This window comes from Haliaeetus albicilla, chromosome 17 (assembly GCF_947461875.1).
Source record: "Haliaeetus albicilla chromosome 17, bHalAlb1.1, whole genome shotgun sequence".
NCBI lineage: Eukaryota > Metazoa > Chordata > Aves > Accipitriformes > Accipitridae > Haliaeetus > Haliaeetus albicilla.
In genome coordinates, this window is record NC_091499.1 from 9,026,122 (window position 1) to 9,051,412 (window position 25,291).

Sequence of the window (25,291 nt, forward strand, 5' to 3'; positions counted from 1 at the left end):
TGTCAACTCCTCCCAGAATGTCACCTAATTTATCACAGGCAATTTCAAATAAGTGGTTATCCAACTTTTCCATTTCTTTCAATTCCATAAGAAGTAAAAACTCCCCAGTGCCCCTAGTGTCCCCATATGGCCTCTCTGGACTGATCATTATCCAAAACTGACTGTTTTATTAGCTGCTGAGTTTTCAGATCCTATAATAAGTGCCTCAGAAATGCAAGCGGTGCTTCTACATAAGTGTGCATGAAAAAGAGCTGCCAGGTGAATTGAAAAAATACAAATTACAAGGAATCAATATTTTTGGGAAATGTAGGTATTTAAAATAACACTGATACTGTTTTAAAGCAGAAGATAAATTGAAAACATCAGTTGAACATAATCAAAGCAGAGAAAAAAAAGATTTCTTTTAGATTAATGCAGAACAGCTGCCTATTAAAAAAACCCCAAAACCTGCAGGAATAATATTGAACCAAAAAGAATTCAAATCAAAATTAGGCAAGGGCTAAATGCAAAGGTGTAAACTTAAACCAGATCATGAAAACACATCAAATCAGAAGTGACGCTTTTGAAAGATAGATGCAGTCATGTGCATTGTCATCTCGGAGAACCAAATACAAAAGAGCAGCCAATGTTATTGGCTCCTATGGGAACCCTGCAAAATTTTGCAATTGTTCTCTTAGGACAGTTCTGCTTTTCAAATAGCATTGCTGTAGCTGTATGCTGTGGAAGAGATTTGGATACAGGAGCATTCACTGAACTCCAAATTTTCTCTGCTGGTATAGATTAAGTGTGCTGCAAAGACAGAGCAGGCGTGCCAACTAGTAGTCCTTTACAGTGTGCTTCATCTTTTAATTTAAGGAAGACTTGCTGCTTCAAAAGATTTAACTGTGAGGCAGGAGAAAGTGAAAAATTACTCCCTTCTGCCATCAGCACTGAGTAGTATGAAAACATATCATTGCTTTTGTGGATTGCATTTCTTTTATTTTTATATTTTGAAATATTCCCATTTAATATGTGAAATATTTTCAAAGGGAGGGGAACAGAAGGAAAATATTTACATTAGCTTAAAAAATGTATAGTTTTATCTTCTGTTAATAAAATGAGAGTAATATTGATTGAAGTGCTTATCCAGAGAAACAGCACATGTTGGGCCACTGTGCTATTCTTCCCATGAAGTCTCTCCAACGTTCAGTACCTTTGAGCGTCATGGACTACACCAAAAATGCAAGGAGCATCCTTGCCTATTCTGGGACCAATCTGCCCCTTGCTGGGTATTCTGGCAGAAAGGTAGTGTATGGTTTTGCTTGCCCTATGTAATACAAACGATATGCCTCCCTCAATGTAGAAAGGAGACTCACTGCCAAGCAGGGAAGTTTCTGCTGTCTCTTTCTGCCACAGGCTGCCCTGGCTCTGCACTAATCCCAGTCCAAAAATCCTAGAAGTCCAAATAGACTGAAAGTCTCAAGCCAGGGGTGACTCACCTTATGTTTGTGCTCAACGTGATAGGTGGGCTCCTATGCTAGTCTCCTTGTCTTACTGAATGCTGAGTTTTGGGGTGTCTCTTTTATCTCCCAAATTTATCTGACAATCTTTTCTGTTTGCTTGGCTTTGAAATTCCGAGTTTCTAAAATTCTTCAGTTACCTGCTCCACATGCAACTGAGAGAGAAAACTAAGCTTTTCAGCATCCGCATGTCCTGTCACACACGTTGCTTTAGATGTGGGAGCTAACTGAAGTGAGGAACTCTCACTGTAAAGAGTATTAGTGAAAGGAGAGGACCACTGAACAAACAAATATCCTTGTGTGATGAGTCCAGGCTTCGATATTTCTCCCAGCTCAGTAGAGGAGTTTAAAGGTAAAATTCCTCCTACTTGTTGCCCCTGCTGATCTTCCAGGGCATGGGAAGACTGGTAACTCATGCAGGGGGAAAACCCTGTCTCTTAGACAGGTAAACTGGGCTGCTCCTAGATGAATTCTCAATGGACATTTCAATGCTTCATTGACTCCCTTTGAAATAGATTTGCAATCATAATGACCATTCGGTCTCCTGGGATCATTTATCTAAACATAGGAGTATTCAGAGTGCAGCCTCATTGTTTAGACTTCCTGGAGAAGGGATACTACCTCCTGGACTACAATTACCTCGTCTTAAGGACGCTACTGAGACAGATCTGAACAGTCATGTTCTGCTTCTCTTTACTGCCTATAAAGGAAGCTTAGATGGCTACACCAGAGATGCCTCAAGATGGGTGAGAAGAGTTCTACTATAGATGTCTACTAGGATGAGAGTCATAGCAAGCACACAAGACATTTAGGAAGTGTATGGGACACGTCATTTTGACCATGATCTGCTGGTTTTGTGAGTGCAACAGAAGGATGGAAGGCTGCAGGGTCCCTGAGATCCTTTTAGTAATTTTTCTTCCTTACCTTTATATTTCTTATTGAGTTTCACCATAATTAAATACAACAGTTCAATCTTTTTGTAGTATGACAAACATTGATAGCAAACTTTGGTTTAATAGATCATTGGAAATAACCATGTCTGAAAAGAAACTTTAATTTTTTAAACAACACAGAAATTGAATCCCTTATGACTTAAATCTAGCTACCCAGCAATAGACTGCCATTCTAGATGATGTGTCCGTGCATATTTGTTTATTTATTTACTAGTCAGAGCCAAGTATTGACATTCTCAGGTCTTGGCTGGTCAGATAAAAATCTCCTTCTTTGTAAAGACTGGCCATTTCTCAAGCCACAGGAACTTTAAACAGTTTCCTGGCAGACACTAAGCAAGCAGGTTGAAGTGGGCAGTGTGATGAAAGGGGAGACCACCCCTTTAATCCTACAGGTTGCTGAAATCTACAGTAGGTTTTTGTTTTTCTCATTACTTGTTTGTTTATTTTATTTTGTTTTTCCAATTTGGTTAAATACATCACAGAATCTGCAGAGAAAATGTCTCAAAAGCGCTATGTACAATTTATTAATTTTTAATTTTTTTTTAAAGAAAGCATTGCATATTCCTCATTCTGGTGGATACAATGTCTGCATTCACACCTGCTCCATGGTTACACCAGCCTCCAAGTGGAAATTGGTTCAGCCAGTAGCCTATTACTGGAGTTCCATGGAGATCTGCCTGTATAATGTTTGCAGTCTTGGGCTCAGATCAGACCTGTAAAATCCTAGGCTTATGTGAAACTAGCCCTACAGAGACATGCATCTGCAGGCAAGAAAACAGAAAGGTTTCTTGCACCTCCGTAATGCGAGGGCTTCTTAGTGCTTGTGCCAGCAACAGCAGAAGATGCTGAGGAAGGACTTGGTGAGGACAGGGATAATGCATCCTTTCAAAGAGAGGGCCAGTGCTCTGGCCAGGCTTCTTCCTGCATCCGTAGGTGCTGGGCCTGCTTGTCTTTCTGCATGATATATTCAAAGCATCACCATTAAGGTCCCCTCACCAGAGGGGCACATGCTTCCAAAAACCTGATGCAAGGTAGCATTTATGAAATCCGGAAGCGTCTTCTGAGCTTCACTCAGGTCATCAACAGGATTTGCCTGCAGGATTAGAAGGCACTTTTTTTGCCACATTGCTGAAGGACCATGATGGCAGGGCTGGAAGGCAAAGGTATACACACTCGTGGGCAGTGAGGCACTGTGGTGGAGGTGACCAAGATGGAGCTGGATGGGAGGTTTGTCACCCACCTCGAAATAGTGTTGTACAGAGTCCCCAGACTGGGTCAGAGCCCTGCAGAGCTGCAGTAACAGAGCTGCCTCTAGGCTAATTAATCCTGCTTTGCAGCATTTTTACTGCTAAAAAGGAAAACTTGGGAAAATTTCTGCTGAGAGTAACTCATTTCCACCTCATTAACTTCCACTTAGACATAGGTTTTTATAAACCAGGATCACTTTCCTATTAGCCTCCCCTGGCAAATCTGGGAACTCTAAATGCATAGAAGACAACTGGGCGGAGGAGAGGAGAAATCCACAATTAATCAAAATTAATGGCCACTTTTTTTCTCTTATCCTCCATTATACTTTATTCACTTTTTCTTTGGCTTTCTTTTCTCTTAGGAATATTCTTTTCTCTCTGTCACCAAGAATGCAGTAGCAGGGTCACATCATCTATCAAAGAAGTCCCAGAATAACGTCTCACTAATTTTGTGATTATCAAAAGGACTGTCCTCAGGGCAAAATCCCCCCTTGCTTGCTCCCTTTGGGAACAGATTTGTTCAGATCCTGCAGGAGAGATCCTTGCCCCAACACAATCCTCTAAATAGACAAGATATTGGAGGAAGCATAAGGACAGAAAGGCTTCACCAGTCACAAATACCCCTAAAGAACAAGAGTAATGCACTCTGATGAATGACATATCAGACTTCTGTTGTGCTGTGAGCTGGAGGGCTTGCAGAGCAGAGAGAAATCCACAAGTCAATTTTAGGACACAGTGCTGTCTGGTCTTACTCTCCACTCAGGGATAGGTTATGGTGCACGCTGTGCTGGGTCCCTGGTGTTGTACCTAATCCTGCAGCCCTCTTTCCTCTATAGCCAGAGAAATGCATTGCGGCATGGGAGATGTGGCTGCACTGCATGAGAACTGCATTGATTTCATGTGCCATAGGCCAGATACAACTACAAAAGGCACAGCAGTTTGTGTACAATGCCTAGCATATACAATTAATATTTATTCCTCCAGAAAGAGTAAAGAGAGACTTGTGTTTTAATTAACTGGGAATAAAGACACAGCCAGGTTCATGTTCTTGTTAATTGATGGGATGCTAGCCAGCTTTTACTATAAAAATATGTTTTGCTAGAAGCATACTGAAATTCTGATTAAAAGAAGAAAAAACTGACACAAATCAGTGCAGTCCAACACACTGAGATGTACTTGGACTTAAAAATAATATTGGTGGCGAAAATTTGCTTGTGGATTTAAACCTTAAATCATTACACTCAACAGTGATTTTATTAATTTTAATAATCATAGCCCTATATTATGAGCAGTGAGTACTAACTTTTTCCCAAGAACATGCTCCACGTGTACAAGGCTTGTGCAAATCTTCTACCATAGCAGCCAAATCTCTGACTTTCTTGTGGCTCTGCCTCAAAAATTATTTTCTGTTTCCATGTCCCTGTGCTATTCAGTCCCATGAAACCTAAACAAAGGCAATCCCAGATGAAGAGAAATGGAAACTGAGGGTATTTCAGATGCAATAAATACTGTGAGAATAAAGACTAATAAACGAGCACTGAGGTGGATGACTGCTCAGTCTGTACTCAGCGAGGACGTAGGGTGAAAACCTGGCTATGATGAAGTCGGTGAGAATTTTACCAAAGTATGAGGTTTTCACCCAGTCTTCAATGCTGCTGCTCAGAGGATGAGGCATGAACACATTTTGACTTTCCTGTGCCTCATCAGCTGTCACAGTGAAAATATTTTTCATGAACTTTCCTTCTGGAAACTGGTTTTGCTGCAAAAGTGGTTGAGAAATGCTAAAACGGCAACTTTAGCAACGCAATTTCTCTATTCTTTTTTTTCTTTCTTTTTGATTAATGGGTGATACTTACTCTTCATGCCATGCAGGTGCTCCACATACTCTCCAAAGTTCTCAGATTGATTTTACAGATTCCTGGATGTACACCAACATAATTTATCACATGATTGAAACAAGGCAGGATGTTTATACAACCTGGCACAGATGGGTTAAAAACCCACTTCAGCTGTGACAATGTGGTAAACTCTGGTTACCCTCAATAATCTTGCCAATAAAGATACATCTAGAATATGTTAAATCTGGCTACCGGCAGGAAAATTCTGGAAGGGATTTTTGTAGGTACACACATGACCCCTGTTTCACATGAGCCATCAAAAGTCAACAGAAATCTATGCTCCTAAATCACTGAGATGGTTTAGAAAAATCCCACCTTTAAGGAAGTCCACAGCTTGAGCTGGACAATGGTTAGAAGGATCTGCCACCATCTGAAAAATTTTTCCCCAGCCAACCTGCAGAAATAATGGATGGGGCATGACTTACTGGAGGAACAGGTAGTGGTGCTGACCTGACCGTTCCCACAACAGCCAGGGAACAGGAAAGCTCCTAAGTGGATCCACGGTCTGGAGGAAATGTTTCACCACATTTCTGAGTTGAAAAAATAAACGGAATAATTCCAGAGACCCTCTTTCTTAACAGAGCGCGATGTTCTTACAGCGGTATATAGCCAACTACATTTTCCAAGTAAAATTCCATCTCTTCTTCACTTCACTGGCTCACAGATATACAGGTTTTGCTTATAAAAAAGGAGCTGCAGGGAATTATGCTCTTTGCATGTGTCTGAAATATTTGGGGTCATTAAGTTAAATGGTTTGCTTCTGCCAGATACCAGAATTCAAAGGAAGAAGAGGGAAGTATTTTCAATTTACCCTAGAAAAAAAAGGAACATACTAGAGGTAAAAAGTATTTGGTGCTTAGAGATAGTATATAATTAAATGTGTCATCCCATAATTAGAAAAAGAATTCTGTCTTCTCAAAGAAATAAACAGCCTTCAGCCCTCCTCAAGTCATATCTCTAACAGCCTTGAGACCAGCACACATACAGAATGATGAGTGAGCTATAGCAGCATATAACATACTGATGACATATTGGTATATACATTCTGCTCATACATCTCTACGAATACTTATATTAAAATCTAATTGCAGGCTTCTTCAAGTATTACATTAGAGATAACGACTTTGTAAATATCAATGTGATGCTCTTTGAGATAAATTATGTCTCCATGTTCTGACAACTCAAGATTTTCAGTGAAGTATTTTTTTTTTAATTTCAAATGCTTTTGTTTTGTTTTGAGATTTATTGATGTTGTTCTTGAAAATTAAAAATTGCAATTACCAGGCTAATATTACAACAAAATATTTCCTTTGACATTTTCTCCCTCATTTTCCCCCCAGAATTTTAAGAAAATATGGTTATATGATTTATTTTCAAATAGACCAGATTTCCTAAATCCATTGTTACATGGAATTTCTGATCTGTATATGGATTCAGCATGTCTGTATGTATATAAAAGGAAATGCAAAACCAAACCAATAAGTGCACCATTAATCACCCTCTTTATAGAAATACAAAATTACTAAATACTGGATTATATTACTGTTACACTTGATTCTTCCTGCTATTCTACTCTGTTGTAGTAGTGCTCCTGTGAATTTTATTGCATGTCTGTTAGGCCTTCCAAACCAAGGAATAAATTCTCCATAACTGTCTCAAACTGTCTGACATTTTAAAGTGCTAACATATCTGAAATAGTTTCCTATATCCTGTGCCCCTCTGCATTTTATTTCATGTCTGCGTCTGCTGCTAATTACGACCATCTTTTTTCCTCTTTTTTTGTTTGCATTTAGAGATTTTACATTTAAACTTCACATAATGCTTTTCTCCAAGACCCTTCTGTTGTACAATTATTGGTTTTATAGCTATTCAGGTTAATTTGGCTATATATGGGTTTTTTCCCCTCTAGCAGAGGTTTGGGGTTTTTCTGACTGAAACTATGAACGAAGCCTGGTTTAAATTTAGAGCGAGGTAACAGACATTCACTTTATTTAGTTGGCCCATAAAAGCTGCCCAAAGATTTATTTCAATTATAGTTTCCCTTTCGGAGCATGCATTTTATTTACTCTGTGCACACAATTCTGTTTAAGAAACAAATCTTTTTCAAAGGTTTTGTTATGATTGGCATTTTTAAAATAAAATCCTTGATATATTATGCCAGTGCTTCCTCAATGTTATATGCTAGTGAAAATTCAGCTAAAAAGTTTCTCATTGAAAAAAGTTACTAATGGTGAAAAGCGAAGAATGAATAAAACAGACTATGCAAATACTTACAAATTCAAAGGAAAAGAAAATGAAAAATTCTTAGGTTCAATGGCACATTTTATTTCAGAAAAAAAATAATTCTTCTTTCTTGAACTTGCAGATCTGTCTGAATATTTATCTTGGTTCAATTACCTCTTTACACTCTCTCATATAGATTGGCTGTCTCAGTGTCTATAGCTCTTCCCTTTACAAGAACTGCACTATTTAGCTGGAGCAGTGGAAAGATGCTTAAGAATATTTTCAGTTTGAAAGCATAATTCAGTCCTTCTCTCAATCTGCTTATGTAACTTAAATATTTTTAGTGCCTGGGAGTTCAAAGCTGCTAATGTGTTGTGTTTCTGAATGACAAATAGAACACACTAAAAACAGCATTACACTGTTTTTTTAAGAAAGTTTCAGGGACATTCATGCAGCTCGAAGTGAAACTTTACCCTGCTTTTAGCCATCCAAGTATTTCCTTCCTCGTACAGAGGGCTGAATGATTCATTGTACCCAGGTTCTCTGTTCACTGGTAGGTATGAAGCTGACGTGACTAAATAACGCAGCCAGAGAACAGAAGCTCTTCTCAGGCTGAGAATCTGAGACACCTAGCAGCAGCTGCAGAAAGGAAACTTTCCTCCTCAGGATTTATTCATGATATAAGGTCTTGACAGCTGACAGAAATGGTATCCATTTTTCTTAGCAAGGTGTCTGAATTGCATTGTTCCCATCTGTGGCAACAGCCAAGGAATTTTTCACCAGGAGATATGCAGTGAAACTAAACCTGCAGACTGATTGAATAAGTAAATAATTTCATAAAGCTGAAGTATTAAAATGACCTATTTTAAAAGAAGTGTGTCTGCTGAAAATTAAGAGACCGAGTAGAAAAGATTGTGTTTTCTCACTCTATAACTTTACCTAAGCCAATGAAAAAATCACATATTCAGCTCATTCCTCAGACTGAATTAACCCAAGGACGCAAATAAGGAAGTGACTGACACTTTTGAGTCATGAGCCCACATCTCACCTGACTTCAACAACTCAATTACTAAGCCCCATTTTCAACCCACTCTCCTAGACTCTGTCCTTAGTTTACAAAGAGAAGTATGCACTTCCAAGACCCCCCTCTTTGGGTGCGAAGGATCACCTTCTGGAGATGATTCTCTCTCTTCCATGACTATAGAGGAAGACTAGATGACCAAGCAAGCCAGACTATTTACTTTTTGATAGCCACAGTTACATGAAATGAATCCCCATCTACTCTACCCATCTCTAGCATATGTTTTCTTTTTAAAGTATGGCAGCTCTTGTTCATTCTAATATCTTCTATTGTAACCATCTTTTCTTACTACTCCAACTAAACCAGCGCAGAAAGTGTAGAAACTGGAGTAGGAGTGGGGGTTGGGAGGAAAAAAAAAAGAAATATAGCTAGGTAAGGGGGACCACAGAAATAGGGAGGTATATTTATAGAAATCAGAGTTTTGTCAAAATGAAGGAAAAGGAAGAACCATAAATTCAAACAGGCTAAATATAAAATCACAATATGGCACATGAAAGAAATGTCTGAGGAAAAACTTGCAAATGGCATAAGAATTTATAATATATCTTTCTCAAACATATCAGGAACATGAAGAGTGCAAGAGAAATTGTAGAGCCAAAAGAAACATTCACAGAATATAAGACTGTAGCAGAAAAAGCTAAATTATATATATATTTTAATATAAGTTCACTGTAGGGGAGCTTGGGAGGAACTTAATGGAGGACACATCAGAAGTCCTCCTGAAATTGAAATTCCAACAGAAGAAGCTATAGAAATCAGAAGGTTAATAAAGGACTTCAGTGTGCTTCTCTAACCATTGTTCATTGTAACATATCATCTGACTAGTCCAAAAAGAAAAAAAAGAAAAAGAATTATGTTTTTATCTATCCGAGATGTCTATAAATAAGTAATAAAACATAAGACATCTGTGGCAAAAGGGAAACTAACTTTGGACTTACTGGAAAAGAAAATGCAAGGAATTAGACTGAGGAAACAAAGATGTTGTTTTGCATGATAGACTGGCCATAGGACCTAGTGCTCATACGGTGTCCATGCAATGTTTGCACACCAAAACACAAAGGAGATTCTTTGTGTCATACTGCCAGTTTACATGGCAAACAAGTAAGGCCATCTGGTGACCATATACTTTCACTATACAATTAACTTTTACAGTAGTTCTGAAGAATTTGGAGAGTATGGTATTCTCAACTGTTTGAGATCTGTGGTGGTTCACTATTGCAGATGAGCCTTAGCCTCTAAAGGTGTAATAAAATGCAATGAAATAATGATTCCCTGAAACTCTCAGTGTGGAGCTCAAAGGTGAGAAACCTACCTTCACTCAGTCATCACAGTAAAGGACTCAATTCTTGAGTTTAAAACAATATGTAGCTTACCACTAGTATGTCTGATGTTAAATTTGCATCCTTAGGAGATCCATTGCTAACTGCCTAAACAATTTATTTTGCTTTTTAAAAGAATTTATTCTTTAAGTAATTAATGCTAAGTGCATTTACAGATATTTTACAGGAAATTGCAATATGAGGCCTTATTCTCCTAATTATTGTCATAATTTACCATGGACTTACACTACAGAAAATATATTGACCTGAAAGGTTTTACCCTAAGAGGCTGCAGTGCAAAACAAACAGAGACCTCGCTTTAGATTCAGTGGTATCTTTCCATCCTTTTATTGATTTATGAGAGAAAAAAGATACTCATATTAGAACCAGGTCCGTCTGGAAGAGACCACCTGACTTTGTTGATAGATTCAGCTCCCTTTTTTATGCATGTCTACACTGATAAATTCATTTATAAATGTGTTGCACATAGGTACATACTTAAAGGTCTTCCTCTTAGCATGAAAAAGGGGAATTTAATTAAAATGTGTTTCCACTGATGAGATTAAAGACAAAACTGTTACATGAACAGCAGAACAGATAAAGCTGGGTTTTCTATGTATTTGTTGATGTCTGTGCTGTCTTATACCACTATAGTAATCCACCATCCATCTCTGTCTGGTTTCTCCACCAAACTCCTTAAAAAATCCCTACACAAAGTATTGCTTCCCTCTTGTATCTTTGACCAGAATATCCCAGTTTCCTCTCCTGACTTCCAACTGTTTGGCTAAGCAAGAGGAAAGTGTGCTTCCACTATTCATGCTGATGTTTTTCTTTAAAATCACAGCATCTGAATGTCTCTGTGTCGTGGTTTAACCCCAGGACACTCTGAGACTTTTTCCTCTCATCTGATTTGGATGAAATTAACTGATGGACCAGCAAAAAGACGGATAAGTGGGTAGACTAACAGTTCATTCTCATCAGCTCCAATTCCTTAGGAGACCAATTAAAATTTTCAATGGGCTCCAAAAAGTAATTTTTAAAGGGATGTGGACAGCTTTTAAATAAAGAGGAGATAGATTCCTCACACCCAAGTCACAGTCAGCTTAGAATTTGATACCAGGATCCGGGGAAGACAATAGGTAAGCATCCATCAAAAAAATTATTTTTTTGCACCTTGCATGGGAATTACTAAGCTTCCAGGGATCTAAAGCATCTATATGATTTCAGAATGCAGGAACAGTGAACTACGTGTAACAACAGATCTCTACCTCTCTCCCTAGTGAAAGCAAGCTTTATGGCTCCAACTACAGGAGTGTCTTATCTCTTGAAAACTTACCATTTTCTAGAAGCTTGTACTGCATATGGCCTTCAGAAACACATGCAGGAACTCAGGTCAATGTAAGTTGAAGATATTTCTCCCAGCTGTGAGAATACTTGCAGCTTGAACCCGCATAAACACCAGATCTCCATACACATCCATGCATCCATGCGTATACACACATTCTGGAAAAAGGAAAACATCAAATACACCAGCAGCCTAACTGGATGCCTCACCAAAATAAAATTGAGGCCAACTTCAAATACAATGCAATTGAATTAGAAAAAGTACAGCCAAGGATCATTTGAGAGGTTAAAAGTTTTTAGCTGAACTCAGACTGGAAGTATTCCTGGCTTTGATAACAGCAAAAATGGGAAAAATAACAATCCATTCAAATATAGCAACAAGCAATCGATCTTCATCTCTTTGAACAAACACTACAAACTGTGGATGAAATCTTACATGTTAGCTAACTTGGGCTGACAATAGTCTAATATTAGCAGCATGCATATGCTCAATGCACACACTCATCTTTCCACCATGCATCGCTCACAAGTGTTCCTACTGCTCTCGTAGAAGTAAAAGGGCTTAAATATTGGTGAATAAATAAACCAAAATAAACATCCCTTACAAAAAACAAAACAAAAAAAACCCCAAACAAACCAACTCCCCTCAGCTGTAAAATATAGATTTTATTGGGGTGAAATGTAATCTGCTGGCAGTTTTACTCACTGCCTGTGTGAGTTTCACAAGAAGTCGTGGGGGAAACAGAGTTATTTACATGTCCTGCATCAGGCAGCAGTTCTAGGGGGCAGGTGAACTTCAAGCTGCTTAATTTACTGTATTTGAAAAACAAAATTATTAAATCTCTGCCTGATTCACCAACACATGAACAAAGACATTTCAGGAGATGCCCTTGCTCATATCTGAGCTGTGAGTATCACTGAAGTCCCCTCAGTGCAGAGGCTCAATTGTGATTTTGAGTGTTTATCTAGTATTTCTGTAGAGCTACAGTTCAAGCAAGCTACAAATTTCTATATGTGAACACAAGTGTTTTAACACACTCTTTGGCATTCAGAAGCTCTCTTTGTTAGCATAGCCAAACCAAAATGAAAATAAAGGGACAGGAAAGGGTAGAGGGAGAATAAAACAACAACAACAACAAAAAAAAGGCACCACCTCCCCCAGCAAAAAAATAGGAAAGCCAAAAGGACCTGAGAATTCACTGACACAACATTTCAGTTAAAAATTAGAAGAAAGTGGCAAACAGGAAGAAAAGTGACAAATTAAAGAGAATAAAACAATAGCCATGCAGTCATTTTTTTCAGACAGTTACTCAGGGTTTCTGTTAGCCCCATGCCAATATTACACACACATGGCCGTTGTGCTCTGCTCCTAGTTATGTGTAGTTCAGTTTATATCAAATTTCCCAGCACATCAGGCTACCCTTGCCTGAAGACCTACTGAAATAAAAAATTTCAGTTGGAAATGCAGAAAACCTATGAAACTCATTATCTTTACAATCAAATAAGAGGCCAAAGAAAGAGACAATCCTAGAGCAAATGAGTCTCAGTAAACGATGAAATATGCAAATGAGATTGTGTATCGATTGTGTAAAGGAACAGAAAAAGCCTATTCCTGCAATGAGGCACTAGACAGATCTCATTTATTCTCTTTGAGAGACAGTTTTGTGCGGTATTTGTTTTTTTGCTTTGCTTCAAAGATTTCCAGATGTAACATTGCAGAGAGAGCTAAACGACCATTTCTGTTTGTTAAGGTTACAGGTATCTATTTTGTTTTGCTTCTAGATGGAATTACATATAATATCTCTTCTATTAAAAATAGGACAATTGTTTTACCAAATGTTAAGAAACAACCTAATATTTAAAAAGGCTGTTAACAGTTGCAAATAGCACTTATTTTTGTCATCAAGTTACACATCTTGTGAAGATTCATAGATTTTAGGGCCAAAATGGTCCTTCCGAATGTATCGTATGACATATACAGGCCAACAGTGACTGAAGGAAAGCCTGTGTTTTGGGGTTCATCCTGTGTCTTACAGTTACATCTATCTGAGTCCAATTTTTCTCTCTCTGAAAGGAGAAATCTTTGCTACAGGTGTATTTGGGGGAGAAGAGGGTGGTTCATTCTGCCATCTTCTTCCTCAGAATTTTAATTTTCTTTCTTTCTTTTATTTTCCTGTTTGTGTCTGTTCCTTCCCAGTTGCCCTGATTTCTCAGCTTTGATTTTCTCAGCAAGTCCCTTCATGTTCTAGGACACATAGAGTTTCACCCATTTCTGTAGCATTCAGTAATTTCAGACTGTTCTCAGCATTGTCTCCCATCCTTTCCCGAATTCTCTATTTCCTTAGAAAGCCATCTTCCGTTTTTTATTTTATTTTTCCTCCTAATCTCCTGTTGTTCTGTTCTTATTTTTCCATCTGCTGTAGAGTTCGTGGTGCGCGTAACACCTTGCAGCTCTTTGTGCACTCTCATGTCCCTTAAGTCTTACCATTTGCAGTTTCTCTCTCCACCCCCACTCCCCTTTATATATGTACCCGTTCTCATCAAAATCTGTGTTTATCACTTAAACTTTTGATTTGGAAAATCTTTTCTCAAATTCTTTCATCAGCTTTCTTTATCTTCTCTCTCTTTTTTTGAGCTGTAGGGATTTTAACAGATCTTGGTAGTTATTTGCTCATCTACTGGGTGTCCATGGTGAGGCGCTGGCCGTGAGGGCCTGCAGGGCGGCCTCCGTGAGGAGAGGCCGGGGCTGCCCCGTGCCAGACACAACCGGTTCCAGCCGGATCCAACCGACCCGCCGCAGGGCACTGCTCAGCCCCGCGGCCAAGATGGCGGCGCCTCTGGGAAACTGTGTGGAAACTCTGGGAAAAGCATGAGGGGGAAGGAGGGGCAGAGAGGAGCTGTTATGGCCTGACCACAGCCCCCATTCCCCATTCCCTTGCACCCCTCAGGGCAGGGGTAAAGGAGTCAGGAGTAAAGGAGTGAAGTTGAGCCTGGGAAAAGGGGCAGTAGGGGAAAGATGTTTAAATTCTTGTCATTGTTTCTCACCATCCAAATCTATTTTAATTGGCAGTAATTTAAATTAATTTCCCCTGAGCCGGGTCTGGTTTGCCAGTGATGGTAACTGGTAAATGATCAGGATCCCTGTCCTTATCTTGACCCATGAGCTTTTCCATCTTATTTTTTCCCCCCGTCCTGTTGAAAAGGGGGAATGAGAGAGCAGCTGGATGGGCACCTGGCAGCCAGCCAATGTCAACCCACCACAGCCAACAGTACAACAGACAGACTTCCATGCCACGGAGAGAAACTCAGGAAGAGTTACAAAATGCTGTTATTTTGATTATAAAAATTTCTCAACCCTTCAATGAAAGCTTCAATCAGGGAGGGATATGGCATTGCTCATTTGCCATAGGCAGGACTGACTTCTAAATGAAACTTTTTTAAAAGATGAAATAAATGAAAATACAACAAAGAGAGCAAAAGAGGTTGCCTATGAGAAATATTACCAAATTTTCAGTTTCCTTTTCCCTCGTTGAGCTCTGTTCGAAGTATTTAGACTTTTTAGTGATACAAAACCATACTATTTTGTAATACATACTTTCACTGGCAAGCCCTATTGAGACTACAAAGGTCACTAAGAGAAACATTAATCGACATGGCTAGGTAAAGAAATTCCCATTTGACACAAAATTTAGTTTTTTTCTCTTTCTTTGTATCTCATCTGCATTCACTGAAAAATAACTTCAACCACTCTCCTCCCCCAGATAGTCTCTTAAGACTATATATTTTTCCCTTTATGAAATATGTAAGTCCTTGGAAAATCAAGTAATATTGATTCAAAATATTACAATACAGCAGAAATTATTAGTTTTTCATAAGCTGACTTCTTCCTGCAAATTAAAAGCTTACTTGTGTATAGATTCCTAAGTTATAAATGCTTTTAATGCAGTAAAACATGAGACACTCCAAATTCACAGCATACTTTCAAAAAATAAAATTTATTTTTATTCTGGTCTCCCCTTCCTTACATTTTCCAGCTCCCTGATCTACACAGAAACAACCACTGCAAACAGAAAAAAGAAAACATCTGAATGTTGCTAGTTATTCCTTGTTTTCCCTAAATATACTCTGGTCCTTCAAAAATTCACTTGAATTACAGGTTTAGCTAACACTTGATGTGATACTTCCACTTTTATCATAAAGCCTGTGAAAGATATTTAGATACAAGTGACAAATTATCTAATCAAACTGAATATGTTGGAGTTTCTCTTTCTCACATTTCTGCTTATTGAAGCCTGACTGATTAAAGAGCTGTCTGCACCTAAAATGGAGGCTGAAACTACAAAAAGTAACACAGGCTACTGCAGTGTAAAAGTAGAGACTCCTCTGAGGAGTACTGTCTAACTGAAAATCAATTAAACCAGAATTAAAATCTGAGCTGTGAAGGTGTCTGAACCACTGCTTGGATTAGATTTGGGGTTTATATAAAGTACCTATTACATGGCTTTGTAAAATGAACCTTCACTTGAACAAAATCAGATATTAGCAGGGGAAAAAAATCAGTTTAAAAGCAGAACTATTATTTTAAAAAAACCCACTTATTTAGCAATATAACCCAGGAGAATAACTATGTTAAATTCCTCTAGTGTGAGACGGACATATGACATATTCCCAAAGCTGAATGTTAGCCTTGTAAGATTTGAGGAATTCATTCATAGCATTCAGTTTTGACTTTTCTCAACAAGCTGGTGTACTCTGAGGCAACATAAACACATTATTAAAAAACAAGTTTTTTTCTTAAACACATCTAAAAGTTTGGGGTTTTTTAAACTATATTCATATTAATCAAGTAACTGGCCACCAGGTTACCAGCACAGTGCAGCTGTTTCACCAGGGTGCAGAACTTAGTTAAAAGCAACAAAAAATAATTACCAATTCTAGGTTCACGCAAGACCTGAATTCAGAGAGATAAATGACAAAGTAACAAGCTGGCCAGTCTGCAAACAGTCAATTTATATGTTGCCCTGATGAAAGTTTAAGTTTTACATGTTAAGTGCGGCAGAATTGTTGGGTAATTTCAATAATATCTTATGAGAAAGGCATAGTATTTTGGGATGAAAAATTCAAACTTCTTGTAAAGATGTTTGGGGTAGATTCCCAAATGTTACTCTGCTTCTGAGTAAATGTAGTAGAGAAAATAAGATCCTCCCAAATCCTATATAACACTAGGATTAAGAACATAATAAGTAATGAGTACTGACAATGCACAAGAACAGGAACCAGCTCAGACACCCATTGCACTTTTGCTCATGCAAGGACTGAGAAGTTATTAGGTTTTTTAATTAAAGATAGGTAACTATTTTCAACTCTTCTGCTTACTTTGCTTTCCCTTCAGGTGTCCACTGTGGACGTGCTTAACATGAGTATATGATGTGATTACGGTGGGCAAGCATTTGTGCAATCTGCAGGAGTAATTCACCAGGTTTCACGGTCAAATATATCAGTGCTGTTGAAGCTGTGACAATAGATTAGCTTCAGGCTTAGCAGAACAAGTGCCACATATTGTATCTTAAGTGTGATTCTGGATCAGATCCCTGGATCATTATGCTCCTATAGTGGGATAGTTCCATCTTCAGTTTCATAAATTAAGAAAAGAATTTTATATGGAAAGTTACACCCATGCCTTTTATCTGTAAACAGATTTGGCTGCCAACAATAGTCAAACATTAGTTTCTACCAAAAGTTTCAGCTTTTCCAGATGTTTCTTCTTAACAGGAGGTTTAGACATAGTCAGTAAACACAATCAATGGCTCTTCATTTATTCATAAAGAGACAGAAGGCAAAAGGAAACAAAGTCAACTTAATCCAAATTAGGGTGATTTCAGAGCAAAGCTAATCTGCTTGATTGAAAAATAAATATTGACAAAAATGGAAAAGGAACTAAAAAGAAGACTTAAAATACCCTAATCATGGAATGCCATATAAACCTGGAGCAACGTAAAGTTTTATGGTACTTTCAAAAGGCCACATTTTTTGCTTAAATTGTACAATGTGGAAGACAAATGTAATACATTTTCCCCATTGCTGAAGCAACACAACATTTTTATAGCACAGATTGAAATATGACATTCGTTATACTAGACCTTCATTCATTGTTAATTAGCTATTACAGTGATGACATGGTTTTTGCTAATTCTTCCCCTAGAAATTGGAGCGTGCACTAGAGAACTTCACTGACAAGAAATCACATTCATAACAATGTACTACTGGTTACAGAGATGAAAGCTGTAGAAGGATTGTGAGTATCTCTCCCCTGTTTTTCAAGTGCTTGACTCTCATGGGATGGAGGGTTGCCTTCAGGCATAATTTATGTCAAATTTGGAAAAACATGAGGATCTGAAACCTTGAGTCTATGCCATGATTTAGCGTTGTCCAATGCAGCCCTGATCTGCATGGTTGCAGGAGATGCTCATCTTAGCCAAAGTGAGTGCACATGTGTGGCAGTGGGCTCCCCACCCCCACACACCTGACCTGTATTTCCCATAACCCTGCTCCAGTGATAACCACCAGTGGCAATTGTAATGGATGCATCTGGTTGTGATGGCTGCACCTGTCTCAAAGTGGATTGGGGAAGACAGCAACACGACAGCCAAGGGCTAACTTGAACAATGTGCTCACCAAGCCATGGTGCTGGTCAGTGTCTGACTGAAGCCAAATTTGGAAGAAACTACCACCTATAGTTGATATGTAAATATGACAATGAGTCAATTATCTTACTCCATAAATAGTGGGCAGCTCAGGGCCTGTTGAGCTCTCTTGCACAGCAGTGGGCTGTGTGCTAGGGTGTCCCCTTGAGTAGGGATGCCTTGCAAGGTTATTCCTTGAGGTTGAGAGATTCCTTACTGTAGCAGATTCTTGGTAAGTGATTAATAGCATGCTAAACTTTGAAATATTAGCTAAGTGATATAAAGGATTGACTGTGCATATATAATCCTTTAAACATGAACCATTGACCAAGTCCAGGACTTGGAGTGGATCCAGCTGCACCTAGACTCCTCTCTGAGAAGGAGTTTAGAATGCAAGGGGCTCCTTTCTGAACCTCCTGACTCAATGGGAGGGTCTTCCTGACAGTTTTGTCTGATGTTGTCCTCTATGCAGTAGATACTCAAGTGAACCTTGCAACTGAATCTTGTTAAACCACCATCACGTTTACTATCAAACTTCATTAAATCTCTGTTTTATGTCAACAAACATATTGCCACTTCTCTCTTATGAGTTAAGTGCATTGTTCTACCTGTGACAATGTGATATACCCCATCTGACCTTGTAGCGACAGGACAGAGCCAATGCCAACTGGATTAAGTTGGTAGGGAGCTCCATCTTAGGAGGCCACCTATGCCCCCTGCTAAGGAAGAAACTGAGATGGTAGGCCTGGCCATAGAAGTTAGCAATACATTAGAAATATCTTGCACTTGTTGATTCAATGTCCAGAGCATGGGTGAAGGAGAAGGGAAAGCTTTCACCTCTCCATTCCCTGCTCCTAAGTTCAGTATGAAGTTTACCTAAGGTACCCTCTCCTACTCAGTGCTGAGATGCAGTGCTGACATGTACCCAGCTTCTGAGGTTACATGAAATATTTCTCTTCTCTTTTACATATCCATCTATATACATTAGGGTGCATGGACTATGTACCCTCTATCTTTATAAAACAGGGAGTAGGGACTGGTTTATTGGATCAACAAGATTCTGCTTTATGTTTGATTTTTCATGAAATGCCACAGGCTTCCCACAAAGATCCTTTAAAAAAAATATTCTCCATTTTCCCAGCCAGAGCCCTAACATGGTGCATCAGATTTGAGAATTCCTGTAAGTGGAGCATATTTCAGCAGTGATTCCTTCATCTCAGCTAGCGCAAAACAAAAAAGCCACTATAGCAGGCAAAGCTGCTTGTGATCCTACAAGCAGACGGAGGAAGGGATGTAAACTGACTGTTGAAGGGTCACATTTTTCAGATTTCAGAGATGGACAAAGGACTGGTTTGATATTTATTTTGGCAGAAGCTGCCTGCCCATGTCCGATGTCTTACCCTTAGGCAATATAGAACAAGTTAGGAAGGCAAGTTCTTTCAGCTGCAGCAGAAATGAGCCTGGGTTTGTGCTGGAGAACCTGGTGAAACAGAATAACAGGTCTTTCACCAGCCCATCCTTCACCAAGCAACATTTTCCACCCATGGAGCAATCTAATTCCACGTATAGCTTTCATCGTCTGTGTTCAAAATCCTTGGCAGTTGGCTACAAGGGCAGACAAGAATTGCCACAGTTATTATGATGCTTGTTGAACATACTGATGAAGCAAATGTTTACTCATTCCCTTTCAAAGAAGGCATACTTCAATGACAGCAGCCTGTTCTGACATTCAGTGTCTATGTTTTGGATAACCTACTATAAACCAGTAGCTTTAAGAGACTTGCCCAGAATTATAAATGTTTTTTGCTAACGTTTACAATACATAAGAGTGTGAGCTGTTCCTCTTCTGATCTTTTAGTTAGCTCCAAGATAATTCTCATATTTCTCTCAATGTAAATTTTGTTGACAAAAATGAATCCACAAAACTGTGGAGAGAAAATGGACTTTGAATGACTTTTCCTGGGGCTTTATGTCAGTCTGAAGACATGAATCAGAAGGATTCCTCTCATCACAATTCATCATTACACTTGGCTTACCATTTTCTGTTGGAGCTTTTTTCTTTTATACCTTCAGGATGCAGACACATCATGTTGTGCTGCAGAGCATTCCAGGGTCAGAGAACTGTAGCATGACTTACAGCAAGCAAGACACTTTTTTACTTGCTCTTCTTGAATAATTGCCTTTGAGCATCTGCCATGTGGAAGAATGTTAATGGAAGTGATTTGAAAATGAAAAGAGATACCCAGATTTCCTTAAATGTTACAGCCATATCTGAAAATTGCACACGAGGTACAATATCAAAACATATATATCTGCATAAACATATGTATTATTAAACAGTTTATAGGGCTGACATCTTTTTCTGAATGCAGAAAATTATTGTGATGCATGTGAGAAAGGAATGTAAACTAAGTAATTCCAGCAAATCCTATCTGTAGGAAATGACTGATTGGATGCAAGAGAAATTACTTCTATTTTGACTATGTCAGGTACTATATTACATGTAAAATGTAGTTCTTTTTACTTATGGATAAAGCTGACTGACAGTTTGGATTTGTACTGTTTGCCATGATCCATTTTGTTAACTTTATTTGCAATGTGAAAAGATGAAAGGATCAATTAACAAAAGCATAGAAAGTAATTTGCACAAATTTACTATACTTCTTGTCAAACTGCCATTTTTACTTTATTAACCAACACATTGTTTTTATGCTGGTAGCATGCAGCCTCCAAATTAACTTATCCAGCTCTGTTCTCTACTATAAGGAATATTTTGGTTGGCATTAGAAATCAGAGATTATTGTCTAAAGTAGGCAGCAATGTTTCTCAGAGGTGGCCTATGAAACACCAGCCATAACAATGCAGTGTGATGCTTTATTCTGTAAAACAACCCAGATTGAAGCAGCCAAATATTTTTTGTCCTTGGTGTTTCTGGGTCTCCTTGCCATTTTTAGAGTTTCAGTTGTCTGAAGGATGAGGTACATTTAGCATAGCATCAGCATCCTTGTTTACTGGAGCAGAGAGTTGCTGCACAGCAGCTCGTGATTCATAGCTGCCATCCCATTTCTGCCACTATGGGAAATATGGCTCCTACCTAAGACTCCTGGATTATTTTCTGGCAAATCCTGATAAAAGTCATGAGTATGTGAGATACAAAGATAGTGAGCTAGTGAGCAGTGCATCCGGTACATTCTAAACACGATAGGCATGTTGCACAGATCAACTTCATAGCATGCATCCAGTGGCCAGTTCTTTAATTGTTGAAGTATCAGGCAACCTACCTGGAAATAGGGTTTCATACAAGATACGGCGCATGTGGTACAACCCTCCACAAATAAACATATTTGTTGTTTTCATCACTGCCAGGTTGAAAAGAGCTATGGAACTCCTCTACTTAGAAGACCTAAAGATACCTTTGATATTTTTTTCCAAGAAATCTCCTTCTTGACACCTTTCGCTGTCTTTACTCTGGGCAAGGGGATAAGAACAATCTGCTAAAAAGAAACCTTAGAAATGACTCGGAGAAGTGCTGAACTTCAGCATTGAATTATTTTGAGGCACACAATGCAAACAAACTAAAATGCAGAAGGTTCTGTCTGAACATCAGGAAAAACTTTTTTACTTTGAGGGTGACTGAGCACTGGCACAGGTTGCTCAGGGAGGTTGTGGTATTTCCATCCTTGGAGATATTCAGAAGTGATTGAGATGTGGTCCTGGGCAACTGGCTCTAAGCAGCCCTGCTTGAGCAGGGGGGGTTGGACAAGATGACCTCTGCAAGTTCCTGCCAACCTCAACCATTCTGTGACACTGCCTTTCTACATGCCTCTGATCTGTATCAGGCAGGTACAGTGTGTATCAACATGGGAGATGTAGTCCATTAACGCTTTACATCATCGGTACAGGCAAATAATGTATTCTACCCTAATACCTGAATTTAGAGACAGTGGGCTGTGAAGAGAAAAATTTCCAAAGATGATGATGAATCTTGGACAAGGTAAAACCAGCATGTGACATCTGGATGTGTCCACAAGGACATCTGGGACATCCTAGTAGTTCTGAGTGTCAACTATTATCAATAGAAGAAGTTGCACCTTTGTCATGATGCATTACACTTCAAGAGAATTAAGCTGTCCAATTGTCTGAAACTTAGGAAAATTTATCTTGGACAAGTGGCGCAAAACTCACAAATCAAGTAATGAGATATGAGCTGAAAGGATTAAGCCCTCTGTGTAGCTCCTCAGGGGAACAGGCTTGACAGGTTTGAAGGAAATAGCAAGAAACTTATAGGCCTCTCCCACCCCCTGCAGATATACAGATAGCAATGTGTGAATAAAGAAAAAAGATACAAAGAGCAACAAATTTACTGACAACGCTGAGTGAGATCAGAAAGACTATCCACGCACACTTGCTGTTTATGATAAAGAAGCTTCTCTCTACCGCCTTTATAAATAGGTTCCTTCCCTTGATATCTCATTTTGGAATAATTTCAGAGACTGCTAACTTGTTTTGTCAGGTTTGTAATTATTTCCAGAATTGACATCAGCTCCAGTTGTAACAAGCGCTAACAAGGTAAGCTCTAATGTGCCCCAAACAACAGACACATTCCCATAATCTTAAACCCACTCAGTCCTGCTTAAATTGACACACAATGTCATTTTTCCAGCATGTTAAATTTAAAGCCATTTTGAAAAGAAATAGCTCAAAACCTGTTGCACCAGTGATGTAGACAGTGTTTCAATGATCAGAGAAAAGAACTGATTCAAGGCTACTAAAAAAATAACCAAACCTTCCCTTACCTTTCTTTTCCTAGACTTGATGCTTTGCTTCATTTCTGCTTTGTGCATTTCCATTCCAAAATGAAAGTTACAAAGAGTATGGCAGGTATGTAATAATTTGTTTCTAACTGTCCAAAAGGGAGAACCAACAAGGAAAAATGGTGGGTTAACTCAGCCATATTCTTCTCTTACTTCTACTTTAGTGCAAAAGGAAAACTGTTCGGTCAGCAACATTGCATTGCCGGATTGTATGTACTGATGACAAAGGAATCAGACCAGATGTCTCTCCACTCCTAAATAGTTTTTTGTTTTTCTCTTTTTAGTAAAATAACTATTGTCTTACCATATCTGACACAGATGGAGGCGTAGAGGCAATAGTGTGCATATATTAAATGCTATTTTGAATGGTTGTTCTATTACTACGGGAGGATTGATTTCATTAACTGTATACCTCATCAATTCCCTCCATACTTCATGGAAAAGACACCGCTACTGTTTTCTCTTAAAATCTTTGCATTCATAATATGTAAGTCTGGTGTTATTTAGCCTAAAATGGGTCCAAACTTTTTTCTTCCTTTCTACACAAACACTAAAACAGTACAAGACCTTATAAACCTGCGAACTTTGTAACAGATGCCTGACAATGGGGATGGGCACCTAGCATTCTTTTCCAGAGCTATTTGAGTTCAGGTCCCAGCAGCAAGCATGGGATGGGTTGCATCTGGCTGGAGCTCTTGCAGAAATTGAGCAGTAACAGTTTTTAACCAGCCACAGGAATCAACCGGGTGGAGACGTTCAGATCTCTGCCAGCCAGAGCATCACAACAACTTGTTCAGGGATTGAACTCCCGCCTGTCTTATGGTTATGGAGAACAATACCAGGAAGTTTATCAAGCCATCCGAAACATCTGGCTTGGCATCTTGATATTTTTATGATAAACTGGGGAAGGGGGAAATAGAATTTGGCAAATATTAAAACTTTTCTGTTATTGCTTTCTGAGTAACATTCTCCTCTTGTTTTAATCAAACTATAATTCCATGTTCTTAGAATATTCTCATGAGTGATTTTTTTTAATGTCAAAGTAAAAACGCTTATTTTGTTTCTCGCAAAAAACTAGAATCTGTATGTCTACATCAGATAAATATGATATTTCTTCCCATGTGCAAAACCACCAGAAAAACTTCAAAGTTGAATTCTATTAGGATTGAGAAATATAGCAAATGTTGTCCTAAGTTTGTTCTTCCATTTCTTTATTAACTATTTTTCTCTATGAGTTTAGGAAGATGTGGTGCTGGTGCTCTTTTTTTTTTTTTAAACACCTAGTCTTTACTCTTTAGTCTGGAGTCTTCAGTTCCTGTCTGTGTCTTCAGAAGAGACAGAGATAAAATGTAGATGTGTGAGGTATATCTTCAGAGTCTCATTGGTTTTATTATAGGTATGTGTCTGACTATATATGTTTTTTGGTTTTGGGGTTTTTTTTGAGAGAAAAGATAAAATGGGAATGCCAGGCATTAGGAAGCCTGCCATATCTTGCAACATATGAAAGATTCCAGTGAAAAAAATGCAGAGCTTATTACATTGCAATTGAGGTAGAATAGACTACAATGACATTGCAGATTTAAGTACTCAGCTGTCAAATTTAGCAATTAAAGTAGTATCTACCAGTATTATTTTTTATGACGTTCAATGGAGGATTTTCTGCAAAAACCTTGCTACTTCCTGAATGTCACTCTTCAATCCACATGGATTTAATAAAACAGAGCTGGAGAATTAAACTCAATACTGAAAACAAAAGGCAGCATTAATGGTCTCAGTACAGTTCATAACATGAACATTTAAAGATAAGAACACTCTTTATTCTTTTCCTTAGAAAGGTGAAAACTAATTCCTGGGTTTACATATGCATTTCCTCTGAGTAGATTTCATTTCAAGCTATAGGTGTAAATTCAACATAGGATTACACAGTGGTGACAAGTATGCACCTCACTGATAAAGCTGTATAATGGATTTGTAAAATCTGCTAGCTGATGGCACTTGCAGCCAAGCCCCTTCAATTTTTGGGGCTCTGGGAGAACAGATATACCCTTTCAGTAATAAATTTCCCTTCCAATAAAAAGGTGTTTACCCCAAATTGGAACAAAATTGATAAAACTGAGCTTCTCCATGGAACAGAAATTTTCAAAATATTTTGTTTTGGGAGAATGAAATGGAATATTTCAAAAATTCCAAGCCACAGAGCCAGCTGGCTAAATATCTTAGACAGAAATCA